General features: G+C 34.9%; 1 pseudogene; it reads left to right on the top strand.

The window, feature by feature from the left end:
- Window positions 1–4,370: 4,370 nt before the first annotated feature.
- LOC135642026 (kinesin-like protein KIN-7J) lies at window positions 4,371–10,761 on the top strand (annotated as a pseudogene).
- Window positions 10,762–15,734: the final 4,973 nt, after the last annotated feature.

Raw genomic sequence — 15,734 nt, 5'->3', positions numbered from 1 at the left:
TGACATGGTATGCACTCTTTTTGCTTATTATTATTATAATATTTTCTTACTTTATATTATTTATTGCATATATATTGTGATGTCCATGGATCTATGTAATGGAAATCAGATCATGATGAGATCACGATAATAAGACCGATTCGCCTTTAAACATAAACACTAAATAATCCTTGTCATATGTTACTTAAGAGGGACATCGAGATAGCTAGATAGACTGATGTACTATATACCCGTCTATATAATTAAGGTAGCTAGCCTCATAGCTGCTCATGTGGGGACACTAGGGATACAATGCAGGTGCTCATTGGAAAATGAGCTTACTGATTGATCCACTGACGAAATGTTTGATGGTTGACAATACCTTATTATCATATAGTAATACTATCATCTGATTGGTATATCTGGTTCTTAGACTTAAGACACTAAGAATGTCCTATATGAGTACTCCACTCTTTGATACCGGACTTATAGGTCTAGAAGTTTTAAATTTAGTACAACTAGTTATCGAGAGTAGTAGCTAACCTTGTGAGATCTATTGAGCGTCGATAAAGGATTATCCATTCTCGGTGTTATGAGATGAATATCCCATGTATTCTTGCTTAAACAAATCCCTAGCTAGGGTCATTCGGATTGAGAGAGAGAGTTCTTTGAGAGAATCTAATTAGTGTGAGACTCGAGTAGAAACTATATGGGCCTAACAACACCATGCCCAGTATATGATCTCTAGGATATTAGATGAATGAGAGACTATAGGTACATGATAATTAAGGACAAATATGTCTAATGGATTGGATTCTCCTATATCATCTAGGGATTGCGATATAGTAGCCTAGTACGTTCGTAGTCGATGAGTCAAGTGAATTATTATGGAGAAATTGAGCTACAAGGAATTATGACAAGTATGACTAATGACTAGCTCAATATTGGGCTTAGAGGTCACACACATATGGTAGGTGTTGCGATGAGTAGAGGTTCGGAGATGAGATATCCGTTGGAGCCCCTATCTTATTGGATATCTAATAAGTCCTGAATTATTAGATTCTATTGATGAGATCTAATAAGAGCCAATGAGAGATTATTGGATAAAGATCCACTAATCTAAGAGGCTTGGATAGTTGGATGAAGATCCAGTACCCAATATTGCAGGATCCATTAGAGTTCAGTTGACAATAAGCCTCTATAAATAGGAGGGAACCAAAGGGTCATTGGCTATGTCTTTTTGACTGCCACCTCCTATTCTCCTCTCCCTTTCACCTTCTTAGCCAACAGGGGCATGTAGAGATTTGGGCAGTGATTTGAGAAGCGTCTTCACAACCCCTGCCATGTGGATCACTACTAAAGAGGAGGATAGTTGAACTACTTCATCCTTTTCCATAGATATGCAGAATTTTAGAGATATACGATCTCCCTAGGTAATACAACTATCTCATATATGATTTTTAATTTCGTGAGTTTTTGTGTATCAATTTTTGCATGATGATGAAACCTTTTTGTAGAAATCTAGGATTTTTTATTTTTTGTTCTTCAACTATGCATGTGGTGTCGCCCTTAGATTTTCCTATAAGAGTGAGTATGAAGGTTCTTTCCTAAGCCTGTTAAAATAAGAAAAGTTATAACAAAGGTAGTTGATCTTCATCCATTGAAAAGAAGATTGATAGTGAAAGCTGGTAGCCTCAAGGGAAGAGGAATAAGGAGTGGGCGTAGGTCAGGAAGACCGAACCATAGTAAATCGGTTTATATTCCTTCTCTTGCTTTTGATTTGTTATTGCTTATCATTTACTTTCCTCGTAACCTTTACATGAATTTCTTGTTAATCACATTTCTAATAGAAACTTTAAAATTGGATCGAACTTTAAAATTAGATAAAAAAATTATTATAGCACTAATTCACCCGCTCAGTTATTATGATCCTAATAGGTAATAGCATCGAAGACAACTTTTTTCACCGATCCAAAAATAGTAATAAAATTTATTATGTTAGTTAAATAAAATATCTAATACTAACTTATATAAATTGACATTGATACAAAAATATCATTTATTTCAATCATGATATGCTACATGAATATTTGATGATCACTAATATGATTAAAGAAAATTGATTTCTCCAAAATGACTAATTGAATTAATTTATTTAAATCAATATAATACATAAAAATGAGAAGTAAAAAACAAATAAAATTAATATTGAAACTTACTGCATTCTTATGGATCACGATTGAAAACTATTTGATTTCTCTAATCCACAAAAATTGTATCATGTAAAAACACTAACAAAATTTATCTCTACCTTAATATGCTACAAGAATATTTAAAAAAAAAATAGCGTTTGAAGATAATAATATTTAATGATCACAAATAGAATGAAGATTATTATATTTCTCCAAATCAAATAATTCAATTAATTTAATTTAAATTAATACAATAAATAAAATAATAAGTGAAAATAAATAAAATTTGTTTCGCAACTTATAGCCTCCTTCTTCATCATGACAAGGACTGAAAATAATTTGATTTCTTTAATCTGCAAAAGAAGCATCCTTTAAAAAATAGTAATATAATTTATGATGTTAGTTAAATAAAATAATTAATACAAACTTATTATCAATTAAAATTGATAACAACAGATCTTTTATCTCTATCTTTATATGCTACATGTATATTTAATAAAATATATTATTTAATAAATATAATATTTGATTATCACAATTTGAATTGAGGATAATTTGATTTCTACAAGACAAGTAATTGAATTAATTTTATTTAAATCCTTATAATAAATACAAAATGAAGTAAAATTCAATAAAAATAATATTAAAACCTAGTACATTTTTGTTAATAATGAATAAGATTGAAGCCAATTTGATATCTTGGATCCACAAATAGAGTATTCTGTAAAACAGTAATAACAAAATTTTATGATATTAGATAAATAAAATAGTTATTACTAACTTATTTAAATTTAAAATTGATGACATGTGATTTACCTCAGTCTTAGTAAGCTACATGAATATTTGATGATAACAAATACGATTGAAGACAATCTGATTTCTCAAGAACAAGTAATTGAATTTAAATCAATATCATTCATAAAATTTAGAATTTAAAATAATTAATATTAATATTAAAACTTACTAGATTCTCCTTGATCAAGAATAAAATTTATGTTAGTTAAAGCTTACTAACTTTTTTTAGTTAAAATATATAATAGCATATCATTCATCTTTACCTTGATATTATGCTACATGAATATTTGATGACTACAATATTTGATGATCCCCAATAGAATTGAAGATAAATTGATTTCTCCAAAACAAGTAATCGAATTAATTTTATTTCAATCAGTATAATTCATCAATGAAAAGTGACAATAAATAAAATTAATATTGAAACTCATTTCATTCTTTTTTTTATCAAAAATAGGATTAAAGTAAATTCGATTTATTCAACCTACAAATGAAATATCTTGTAAAAAATAGTAACAAAATTTATGATATTAATTAAATAAAATATCTAATACTAATTCACATGAATTAAAATTGATAATAACATGCCATTTATCTCTATCTTAATATGATGCATGAAAATCTGATGGCCACAAATAGGATTGAAAATAATTTGATTTCTTCAAAACAAGTAATTGAATTAGTTTCATTTAAATCAATATAATACATAAAAATAAGAAGTGCAACTAAATAAAATTACTATTGAAGCTTATATGTTCTTCTTGATCATTAAAGGGATCCAAGATGTTTTGAATTCTCCAATCCACCAATGGAGCATCCTATACTATTGAAAATAGTAATAAAATTTATGATGTTAGTTAAACAAAATAACTAATATTAACTTATATGAATTAAAATTGATAAAAACATATCATTTATTTATATCCTAATATGTTACATGAATATTAAACAAAAAATAATATTTGATCAACATGAATAGGGTGGAAGATAATTTGATTTATCCAAAATAAGAATTGAATTAATTTAATTTAATTTAATTTAATTCAATATAATATATATAAATAAATAAAATTAATATTGAAACATACTCTATTCTTGTTGATCATGATTGACAATTGATTTCTCCAATATACAAACGAAGCATCTCTCTTCTTTGTTGATCTATTATAACACCAGTCATAGTGGGCTACATACATGTCCTCTATGCGAGGGCCTCCGACAAGGTCAAGAGATGATGGCTGAAAACATGGAAAGAAGAATGCGCTTCGCTTGCAGCGCCAGTTGCGTTCCATCGGCTCTCATCCAATCCATGCAATTTGTGTGGACGCCGCGCAATCGCCCACCGCCAAATCTTCTCTGCTTCACAATTTTTTTTTTTTTTATTTCTGAATCTTTATTATCCCGACAATAATATTAATAATTTTCAGATAGATATTTATATTTTAATTAACAATGAAAAATGATCGTTAACTGATTAATTATAAAAAGATATACAATATTTTTGGGTTTTTGCAAGAATATATAATATAGAAAAACACCTTATTTTGAAGGAACCAAACGAATCAAACAAATAAGACTGGATCGGTAATTCAAGGTCATCCTCCAAGGAAGAAGGAAGGAAGGAGACAGCGAGATTGGTTTTGGAGGAGAGGAAACGGTGTTTTTCTTTGGTTTACAGAAGAATACCATTTCCGCCTCCAACGTTTCTTCAGCTCTCCTCCTCTTCTGGTATTTAGATGTGCAGTATGCGCATGTATTTGATACATTAGTTTACGTGAGAGGTGTGTTCTTCTCTTTGAATCCGTATCTTTATTCGACCTCCAACGCATGAAGAGACTCACTTCCTCCTCTTCTCCTGAGACAGGAGCTTACGCTACATTTATTTGAAGCCAGATCACACACACAGGTTTGTCTGAAAAATCCCTACATTCTTCACTCGGCCTCCTCTCTCTTCCTCTTCTTCAAGAAAAGGTTAGCGGCAACGCCGGAGTGCCATTGTTGTTGAAGAAAAATTTACTCGGTTAATGGTTAAATGCATCAGTCGCAACAATTAAGTATTCCCAACTACTAAGGTCAGGTTGATATCAGAGAAGCATCAGGGTTAAATGAAATGAATGATCGATAGGATAGGACTCTGAGGATCGTTCCTTTCTACCTAACCTCCCTAACCTTAACAGCTCCTTCTCGTCCTTTGTCTATTAATTTCTTTAAGGTGGCAAGTAATGCATGTGGTGTCGTGCATTTAGAGAGCTTTGGAATGATTTTTGTAGGGGGGAGGAGAGAGATGGGATCGATCAGCGGCGAAGAAATAGCGCCATGGGGGAAGGCAGAGGGTGTAGCAAAGGAGGAGAGGATACTGGTTTCGGTAAGGGTGAGGCCCCTGAACGCCAAAGAGATTGAGAAGAATGACCCCTCAGATTGGGAGTGCGTCAATGACACCACCATCATGTTCAAGAACAGCCTCCCCGAACGATCCGCATTTCCAACAGCTTATACATTCGGTGAGTCTTCTGCAATTATCGGGTTTTACTGCTCTTTAAACCAATCTGATTACCCATGTTTTTCCTAACCAAAGCATATTGATGAAAGTTCAGCACTCTTAAGGGAAATGTGTTGCGTAGACTAGTGAATGTGTATACTATTTTCTGTCTTCTACTTGTTTCGATGAAAGATTCATTTTAGTGAAGTCGAAATTGGTACATCAAGTGAGGAAATGATATTTGCAGATGGATCTTATCAAGGGTCTTCTCTTGGCAACAATTCCTTCTACCATGTGTGTTAGATCTCGTAAAAACCAAAGTTCTTCCCCTAGTTTATCAAACTGTGCGTATAATAATAAGCTCCATTCAGGAACAGGGGGAGATTGTGCTGCGGTGACTTGAAGTGTTCTCATAGGAGAAAACAATATAAGCTTAGATTTTGCACCCCTCTGGTAAATTCAAAGAAAAATATCTTAAAAGGTGCAGGTCGATATGTCAACAAGTAAATTAGGATGCTCAAATATCATTTGTATTTGGTTGCATTAGGAGCTATTTTCAATATTTTGCCATCCTCATTTCTCTACTGTTTGGAATTGATTAGACAAAGTGTTTGGGCATCAGAGCAACACAAGACATGTTTATGATGAAGGAGCCAAGGAAGTTGCTCTTTCTGTTGTCAATGGAATCAATGGTAAGTACCACATTCGATGAATTGTTTGTCTGTCTTTATACAAAGTTCACTGATCTATTTTTCTGAGTGTCCATCTCGGACTATCGTATATACAAGGAAAATACTGTAAACTAACGGTAGAATATATGAATTGCAGCAAGTATATTTGCCTACGGACAAACAAGTAGTGGAAAGACATACACGATGACTAGTATAACCGAGTATACCATGGAGGACATATATGACTACATAAAGAGGGTATCAACTGACTAATACCTGAGTTTTCTGATGCCATAGAGATCATTGTACAGCTTCTCTCTTTCTAGCGTTTCTAGTATATTAAATCTTCCCTTTTGCAGCATGAGGAAAGAGAATTTGTTCTCAAGTTCTCAGCGATGGAGATATACAATGAAGCAGTGAGAGATCTCCTGAGCACTGATAGTTCCCCTCTTAGGCTTCTTGATGATCCAGAGGTATAGTAAGTAGGTGCACTTGTGAATGCTTAATCAAGTTGCTTCTCTTCTTATCTTGGGGTGAAACAACAAAGGTTTCTGGTTAACTTGCTACCATCCGTCTCAGAGAGGGACTGTGGTGGAAAAACTCACTGAGGAAACTCTGAGGGACCAGAGGCATCTCAAAGAACTTGTATTTACTTGTGCAGGTCTGATACTGAGATATGCTTCTCCATACGCTTACTATACTCTCGGTTATCTTTCTATATCTGCTTTGTTCAAAAGGAAGTTAATATATATGAATTTTTTGTCATAGCTCAACGACAGGTCGGGGAGACATCTCTCAATGAACTGAGCTCCCGATCTCATCAGATTCTGAGATTGGTTCGCCCTCTGCTCAGATCACTGAATGACTAAACTCTGCTAGTTGAACAGAATAATTAGAGATTTAATTTTAGCCTAATCGTCTATGACTGCAGACAATCGAGAGTAGTGCTCGTGAGTTCATGGGCAAAGACAGTTCAACTACTCTTTTAGCTGCTGTGGTATGTTCATTCTCTCATTGATCATCAATCTTCTTTTTCCTTAGATATATGTATTCAAGTGACAATGGCACGATAGGAGGCTGAATTTTCATTTTCTCTGGACACAGAATTTTATTGATTTAGCAGGAAGTGAACGCGCATCTCAAGTTTCTTCTGCTAGTAATCGCCTAAAAGAAGGTTGTCACATTAACCGAAGTTTGCTTACCCTGGGAACTGTTATCCGCAAGCTGAGGTAATTGAAATGCTTTCTTCCAAGTACTCGCTGTTCTCTGATGAACTTAACGTCCCACTTTCTCAATGAAAGATGAAATTCCCTCTCTCTCTCTCTCTCTCTCTCTCTCTCTCTCTCTCTCTCTCTCTCTCTTAAACCTGCCATCTGATGGCAGATTACTGGGCACATTTGCCGTTTTCAGAGCCACAGTGATCTTATCTGTTTGGTAATCAGTTTCATCTTGCATGAATGCATACCATGATAAAACATCAAACAGGTGGATATTTTGAATGGGCCAGAAAGCGATTTCTTTTTGGTAAACTGTTTATAGCCTCGTTCAAATACGTAATTATCCCATCTGTCTCCATTTACAGATTAGCTAAACAACGTACAGCAATTTGCTCTTGTTTTCCTTGCTAGATATTTATCTGGCTGTTGTTTCTCTCAAATCTTCTTCGAATCTGAATTCAGATGTTCATCACTCGCTTTTTCTTTATGCAGCAAAGGGAGAACTGGTCACATTCCATATCGAGATTCCAAGCTGACACGCATTTTACAGCCCTTCTTAGGAGGTAATGCAAGAACTGCCATTATCTGTACGATGAGCCCTGCAAGAAGCCACATTGAGCAATCCAGAAACACCCTTTCATTTGCAAGCTGTGCAAAACAAGTAGCCACCAATGCCCAAGTTAATGTGGTGGTGTCTGACAAGGCACTGGTAAAGCATCTGCAAAGAGAACTTGCTAGGTTGGAAAATGAACTGAGATATACAGAATCAGCCACCTGCACGCACCATTCTGATGCCCTGCGTGACAAAGATGCCAAGATTAAGAAGGTTAGTTTAATCTTTTCATTTTGCTGCTGTTGATACGTGAAGAAAGATGGTTCATATGCACAGTAGTACATTTGGGTTGCAAACTGCATGTACACCACAGCATAAGCAATGACCAGTTTACGTCAGCATGTCCCTGGATTCTGAATGCGATTTGCCATTTCTTACACTCGTTCGTTGTTTAGATGGAGCGTGAAATCATGGACCTGATGCAGCAAAGAGATCTTGCTCAGTCTCGACTTGAGGATTTGCTCCGAGCTGTGGTGGATGAACGAGCTTCAAGACAATGGGTACGTATCCTTTTACCCTGTTGAGTTTGCTTATGTTCTCTAACCTTTGTTTCTTCTTTTCTTCTGTAGGAAGAATCCAGCCATTCGTCGGTATCCCATGCACGCAGTGAATGTGAAGATGGAGTTTCGATTTATGATACGTCTAATATTGCATACCAAATTGCAGATTTAGACTCTTCGAGATTTGATATGCCGGAAGAAAGGAACAACTACGAGTATAACATAGAGATTCCTAGTAAGATGAAGTCACATTTGCGATCGATCAGCAGTCCTACTTTGAGTGAACAGATCCTGCATCAGGGATGGGAGGAAATTGTCGAAGCCACGCATGAAGATTCTGAAGACCACTGCAAGGAAGTCCAGTGTATTGAGATACATGCTATAAGCACAAGCAGGAGTGACGAGTTCAACCTCCTGATTAGTGATGGAAGTGATAGTCTGCTGGCACTGACTGATGAAGACAGACTTGGGGATCCTGCACCACAATCTTTAGGCGATACACACTTGAAACCTGCAATGGAGCAATCGATAGATATTGCGACAAGGACAACCGATAACATTGTCAAACCATGTCCTGATGCATCATCTCCATTGCCTTCAGTGTCGAAGGTAATGAATTCCGGGGAGTTGGTTCTGGCCAGAAGTAGAAGCTGCAAGGCAAGTCTGATGAACACTTCAATCTTGTCTTTGCTAGAAAACGTCGAACAAGGTAAGGAAACACCGCAGGAGACCTTCTTAAAAGAGTCTCCTGGAAGGCCTAGACTCTCTGCGTTGCGTTATGATGTCGAAAATGAGAAACACTCAGTAGAAGGATCTCAGGCCTCAGAAAAGCTGACTTCCGATGACAAAATTCAAACCGAGGATATAAAAACTGTTCATGGAGAGGCTGATGCTAATCTCAGCACCTCTTTTTCAGGAACGAATGAGATGGATGAATGCCATTGTCACAAGCAACTCCCTTCTTATCAGGTAGGCTTTCTCATTTGTGCATGAATTTACCTTTTGTTCATTTTGCTAGTACATCAGAAGCTACTCAAAGCTAAAATACCTGCAAGACAGAGGTTCTGTTAGTATGTTATTCCTGCTTCACGTTGTGAGTCTCATGTCTCATGTCTTGAACAATGGCTACGAATTGAATGTTCCTTGAGACAGCATTATGGAAACAGGACTACAGGACCATGCATCAGTAGATGATTTGCAAACCACCAGAGATCCATTGTAGACTTGAAATTACAGTATTGATAGTAGTCTACAAGCCTTTTCCAGTATTCCTCTGTTCTACGACAGATGACTTCCATTCAATTTTTGTGTAAACATATATATATATATGCTTATTGATGATGATATGAATCAGGAGATTCGACAGACTTGGTGGGAAGCCCATGGAGTTGAGAAGAATGTAAAGGATGTGGGCGTGGAAGCGGTGCTATCTCCCTACGAGTCTCCTTCGCGACGGCCGCTGGAATTTGAGAGAAAGCGACAGGAGATAATCGAGCTGTGGCACGCATGCAATGTTCCCTTGGTCCATAGAACTTGCTTCTTCCTGGTCTTCAAAGGCGATCCAGCTGACTCCATCTACATGGAAGTCGAATGCAGAAGGTTGTCCTTTCTAAGAAACGCTTTCTCTCATGGAAAGGCTGGTGGCGTAGTGGCTGAAGACGGTCACAGAGTTAGTCTTGCTTCGAGGTCGGATCATGATCTTATGCTTACATTTTGCCCCTGCATTCAAATAGGCGTACATCTGCATGGGTGAAATGATCATATGAACTTTTCATGCTGTTGTTAGCTCGAGATATCTTCGTCGCGAGAGAGAAATGCTGTGCAGGCAGATGCAGAAGAAGCTGTCCCCGGACGACAGGGTGAGTCTTTATGCTAAGTGGGGAGTTGATCTGAACTCCAAGCAGCGGAAATTGCAGCTAGGTCAGCGCTTGTGGACTAAAACCGACCTCGAACACGTAAAAGAGAGCGCATCCCTCGTCGCTAAGCTGATCGGATTTGTAGAGCAAGGGCGAGCAATGAAGGAGATGTTTGGACTCAGCTTCACTCCGCAGCAAACTCACAAGAGATCCTTCAGTTGGATGCAGGGATAGTCTGCCGTCGCGTGAGCAGACTGAGGCAGTACGTATGCATTAATAATCTGTCATGGCCTGGCATCAACTAAAAACAAGTTCTTCACTCCAATTTTTTTTGTGATTCTTTGATCAAATACTGTTGTAGAGAAAACGTTGTAAATTGCTGTGATCAACCAAACGAGAATACTGCATTGTTATGCATGTATTGCCACAGTCAAATTTGTATAGCAATTTGCAGCTTGTTTATCACTTTTCTCTCTCTCTCTCTCTCTCTCTCTCTCTCTCTCTCGTTGCAGTTGATGATTGTATGCTTCCGTGGGAGCAAAAATCCAAAGATCCCTTGTTTTTTACCCCCATTTAAATGATTTTTTAAAACAAATTTATTATTGAAAATTAATTTATAATAGTTATCTAATGTAGTTGTCATGTTTTAGATAGTTATAGATATATTTTAAGTAGTGATCCATGATCTAGAAGTTATAGATAATTCCTACACTTTGTGACATAATGAATGAAGTAGTTGGCACTATGTCCTATAAATAGGATCATAGATCATGAAAAAAAATAGTATGCACTTGGGAATATCTTATAATTATTCTAAGTTTTATCTCTTGTTTAATACTACTTCAAAATTAATTGTATCATAGTATTCAATTTTTATCGTTTCCTTATTTCTCCATCCCAACATTTATGGTATCAAAGCCAAGTTCAATCTTAAATTACAACAGTTGTAAGATAGGAAACCAGAGCCTATTGTAATTCATGGGGAGATCAAAGGATGATCCGCAGTGGTGGAGATGACGACGGAATTCGACAATGATCTTTTAAGCAATTATAGGAATTACTTTGAGCGATTGTAGAGGGCTGATGGATGGCTGTGGAAGGGCAACGAGACATCAACAACATTGCTCTAATACCAAGTGTTAGAACCCTTGCAGATTCTAAGCTTGGGGTTAATCTCTTTAGGGGATTGACCTCCTTGGAACTCTATAGGGGTTCCTTCCTCTATGTTGCTACTCAAAGGCTGCTAAAAGGATTCATCTATTCATCGATAAAAGATGATGAATACATGACTATTTATAGGGCTTCTAAACCTAAACTCCTAATATGACTCTTACTCAAGACTCCTACTTCTAACTAACTCCTAATATGACTTCTACTCAAGACTCTTACTTCTAATCAACTCCTAATGCTTATCTAAGAAACAACCTCCAAACTAATCCTAACCTTAGTCAGCCTCTTCACTTTTTAATAGGGGTCGACTAGGTAGGTTTTACATGAATACCCTTTTCAATAAATTTCAATTAGGACTCTCCTAACTAGAGCCTTAACACAGACCGATAAAGAAGAGGTGGCAAACTATGCCTTGATGGCTTTCAACAACGAGGTAAATGATTCAATCAAAACTCCTTTACTTTACTATGAAATTATTTGACGCATTTCATAAGTTATTTTTAAATTAGTATATAGAATGTAAAAAAAAAGAAAAAAAAAGATCATGCTTCTCTTTCTAGTGATTTTAAAAAAGTAACAAAAATTGAGCATGATAATTGCATTTTAACTTCTTACACTAAGTACGAAGAGTTAGATTCACTTAACAAGAAAAATGTATTACTACAACAAACAAAATGATTTTGATTGAAAATGCTTTATGTTTAATGAAATCATGCTTGATAATTTAATGATGCATGATGATTTTTGTGATTTATGGTTTATTGATCTTGATGACTCTTGTAATAAATCTTATTTTCAGTTTTAAACGATGATGCATATTTTTGTTTAGTATAAAAGACAAAGACATGCTTGTATGAAATAAATTATACAAATTGAAACACATAAAAAATGGGAATGCATTATTCTTGAAAATATCTCTATCCCTAAAATCTTATCAAGTTTTCAATAAGAGATTAATGAATCTATTTATGTTATTTTATGAATCTCTTAAATTGTGAAAACGATTTTGATGATTTGATGATTTGAATTTAAATGAGATTTTTTCAGTCGAATCATAAACTTGATCCTGATTTGTCGATATTGATATTTGAGATTTTTTTTGTGAATCAAGATCTCTTACTTGATCTTCTATATTTCTTTTTGCTATTTACTAAAGAGAATATTTATAAAACCGAACAATGAACTTTCTCTTGATTTCTTGACTTAAGGTATCTTTATGGGAATCAAAATCTTTTTTATCTTCTATGATTTCTTCTTTTTACCATTTACTAAATAGGAAAATTATGCAAACAAATGATCTTGAGATTTTTATATCGTTCATTCTTTCATTTTATTAAAGAGAATTATCTAAATGAATCTTGATTTATCTTTTGATTTTTTGAAATTATAACTTGAGATTTTTATATGAATCAAGATCTTTCATTATTTGTTCTCCTATGATTATTTTGTTGTTTATTAAAGAGGACATTTATCCAAATTAACCATGATATGTTACTTGACTTCTTAAGGTTTATGACTTGAGTTTTATGTATAATGCTCCTTTATATTCTTAAATTGTATACCTTATCACTCTTGATTTAAATTTATCTTTTTGTCATGATTTGAAAATTGATGTGAAGAGAAAAGAATTATAGCATTGTATTCTTCCCTTCATTTTTACAATGACAAAGAGGGAGAAAGGATTGCTAGCTTGCATATATCAAAAGAGAAACAAAAAGTGCTAGCTTTCCTATCTTTAGATTTGCACATCTAAGGAAGCAAAAAGTACTAGCTTATCCATCTAAAAAAAAAAGCAAAAATTGTTATCTTGCACATCTCAAGAGAAGCAAAAGTTTTGCTAACTTTCGCATCTCAAAAACTTGCTACCTTGTATATTCTAAAACTTGAAATTTGCTAGCTTACACATTACAAAATGAAGTAAAACTTGGTAGCTTGCACATCGCAAAGAAAAACAAACTTGCTAGCTTACTCATCTCAAAAGAGAAGCAAAATTTGCTAGCTTGTACATTTTTAGAAAATATAAAAACATGCTATCTTGCACATCTCAAAAGATGCAAAAATTTTGCTAACTTTCATATCTGAAAAAACTTACTAGATTACATGATGATATATGCAATGATGTTTCAAAAACTTGAAATTATGTTTATAATATAATGATTTGAAATTATATCTTAAAAACTTGCTAGTTGCTCTTTTCCTTTTTGTTGATGACAAAGGGAGAGAAGGTATGAAGATGATCAAGCATGGTATAATAAAATTTTATTATTATTGATGGTTTAGATGCAATACTTTAACTTATGATGTAAGTAATGATATGATATATTGCATATAATTCATGATTGATATTATGGCATATTGATAGAGGGAGTTTAGTTTAAACTTCGTCATCAATTAGTTGTCATCATAAAAAAGGGAGAGATTGTTGAATCTCGGATTTTGATGATGAAATCAATTGATGAGTTTACGATCTAATCTGTGTTTTGAGTGATGTAGGACTAACTTTGATCAGAAAAGGTAAATCGATTAAAGCAGGAAGAATAGGACGTTGGGCCGGAGTGAATATGTCAGAAGATTGGACATCAGTCAAAGGATTGATTGATGTGCCGATAGAAGGACTTCGTGCCATGAGTTCAGGTATCGAGCCAAAGGATCGAACATTGTACCAATGAGATCAGAAGTAGTGAGATATTAACATGTCGATTGGGCAATGCACCGAAGGAGAGGATGATGCACAGAAGGATCGGATGAAGCACTGAATGAACCAATGACATGCTGGACAATATTGAATTATAGTCTTATAATCGGTTGCTTCTTAATTGATCATAGTTAGGTCATAATTGAGTTAGTTTTTAGTGTAACCATACTAACACAGTTAAAGGCTCATTGGGCTTGAATTGGGACTGTTTTGGGCTAAGTAGAAGGCTCATTCAGTGACCCAAGATGGAAAAGTGGTGGTACTACCAGATTGGAAAAGTCAAGAGCACACTTTTCCAAGCTATCAAGTGGTGGTACTATCAGATTGGGCGATGGTACCACCCAGATATAGTCTTCCAGATTATGTCAGGTTGTAGTACCATCGGTCTGGGTAGTGGAACCACTTAGTATCAATGTTGCAGGTCATGGTACCACCCAGCATAAGCGGTGATACCATTAGGACTCGAGAAACTTGAGATGAGATATTTTTTTATTCTATTTTTGAAATTGTTTGGGGTCTATAAACACCCCACTTTTTTCTGTTTGGGTAAGAAAGAAAAAAGGATAGAAATGGAGAAAGAATCCTTGATGAAAAAGAGTTGAAAAAGCTTTAAAAGTGCTGAGTATTCCCCTCCACCTCTTAGAGTTTAGAGTTCATTCTAAGAGATGTGTGAAACTTGTAAAGGTTCTCTCTTGAGTTTATAAAAAGATGAAAGAGTTGTAAGGGTAGTTGATCTTCGCCCATCGGAAAGAAGATTATTAGTGAAAGCCAGTGGCCTCGAGTGAAGAAGAATCAGGAGTGGACGTAGGTCAGGACGACCGAAGCACTATAAATCTAGTGTGCTCTTTTCCTTTGCTGCTTACTTTTATTGCTTACTTAGCTGCTCACTTCACTTTACATTTACTCTTAAGTGAAGCTTAAACACTTTTTGATATAGGCTTTATCGAAACGGTTTTTCTACATTGAACGAGTTTTCAAATCGATATAAGATTTATGAAAGCACTAATTCACTCCCCCCCCCCTTTTAGTGCTAATTTCGATCCTAACATATACTATTTCTAATCTAATTCTCCACTTCATTCATATACTCTCTGAAATTCTCAAAGGTCTCGGACTTATACTTCATCAAGTACACATGTTCATACTTTGAGAAATCATCAATAAAAGTAATAAAGTAAGAGTAACCACCAGTTGTCATGGGTCCACATACATCACTATATATGAGTTCTAATAGCTCAATAGCTTTCTCTCTAGTTTCACTAAATGAAGAGTTAGTTAGTTTTCTATGAAGGTAATGCTCGTAAGTTGCATATGACTCTTAGTCGAATAGATATAGATATCCATCATTTAGCAACTTTTAAATCATTTCCTTATGGATGTGATCTAGCCTACAATGTTACAAGTATGCACTATTCACCTCATTTCGTTTTTTCTTGGACACACTTACATTCATGATATATGGAGTAATGTCTAGTATAAATAAATCATTATGCAATGTTCCTCTCGTGATGATCTTATCATCTAATAATATTGAATAATCATTATTCTTAAAAACTAATTTATATCT

Source organism: Musa acuminata, chromosome BXJ3-7 (assembly GCF_036884655.1).
Source record: "Musa acuminata AAA Group cultivar baxijiao chromosome BXJ3-7, Cavendish_Baxijiao_AAA, whole genome shotgun sequence".
Classification (NCBI taxonomy): domain Eukaryota; kingdom Viridiplantae; phylum Streptophyta; class Magnoliopsida; order Zingiberales; family Musaceae; genus Musa; species Musa acuminata.
Note: the sequence above shows the minus strand (reverse complement) of the source record. Positions and strands in the feature narration are given on the sequence as shown.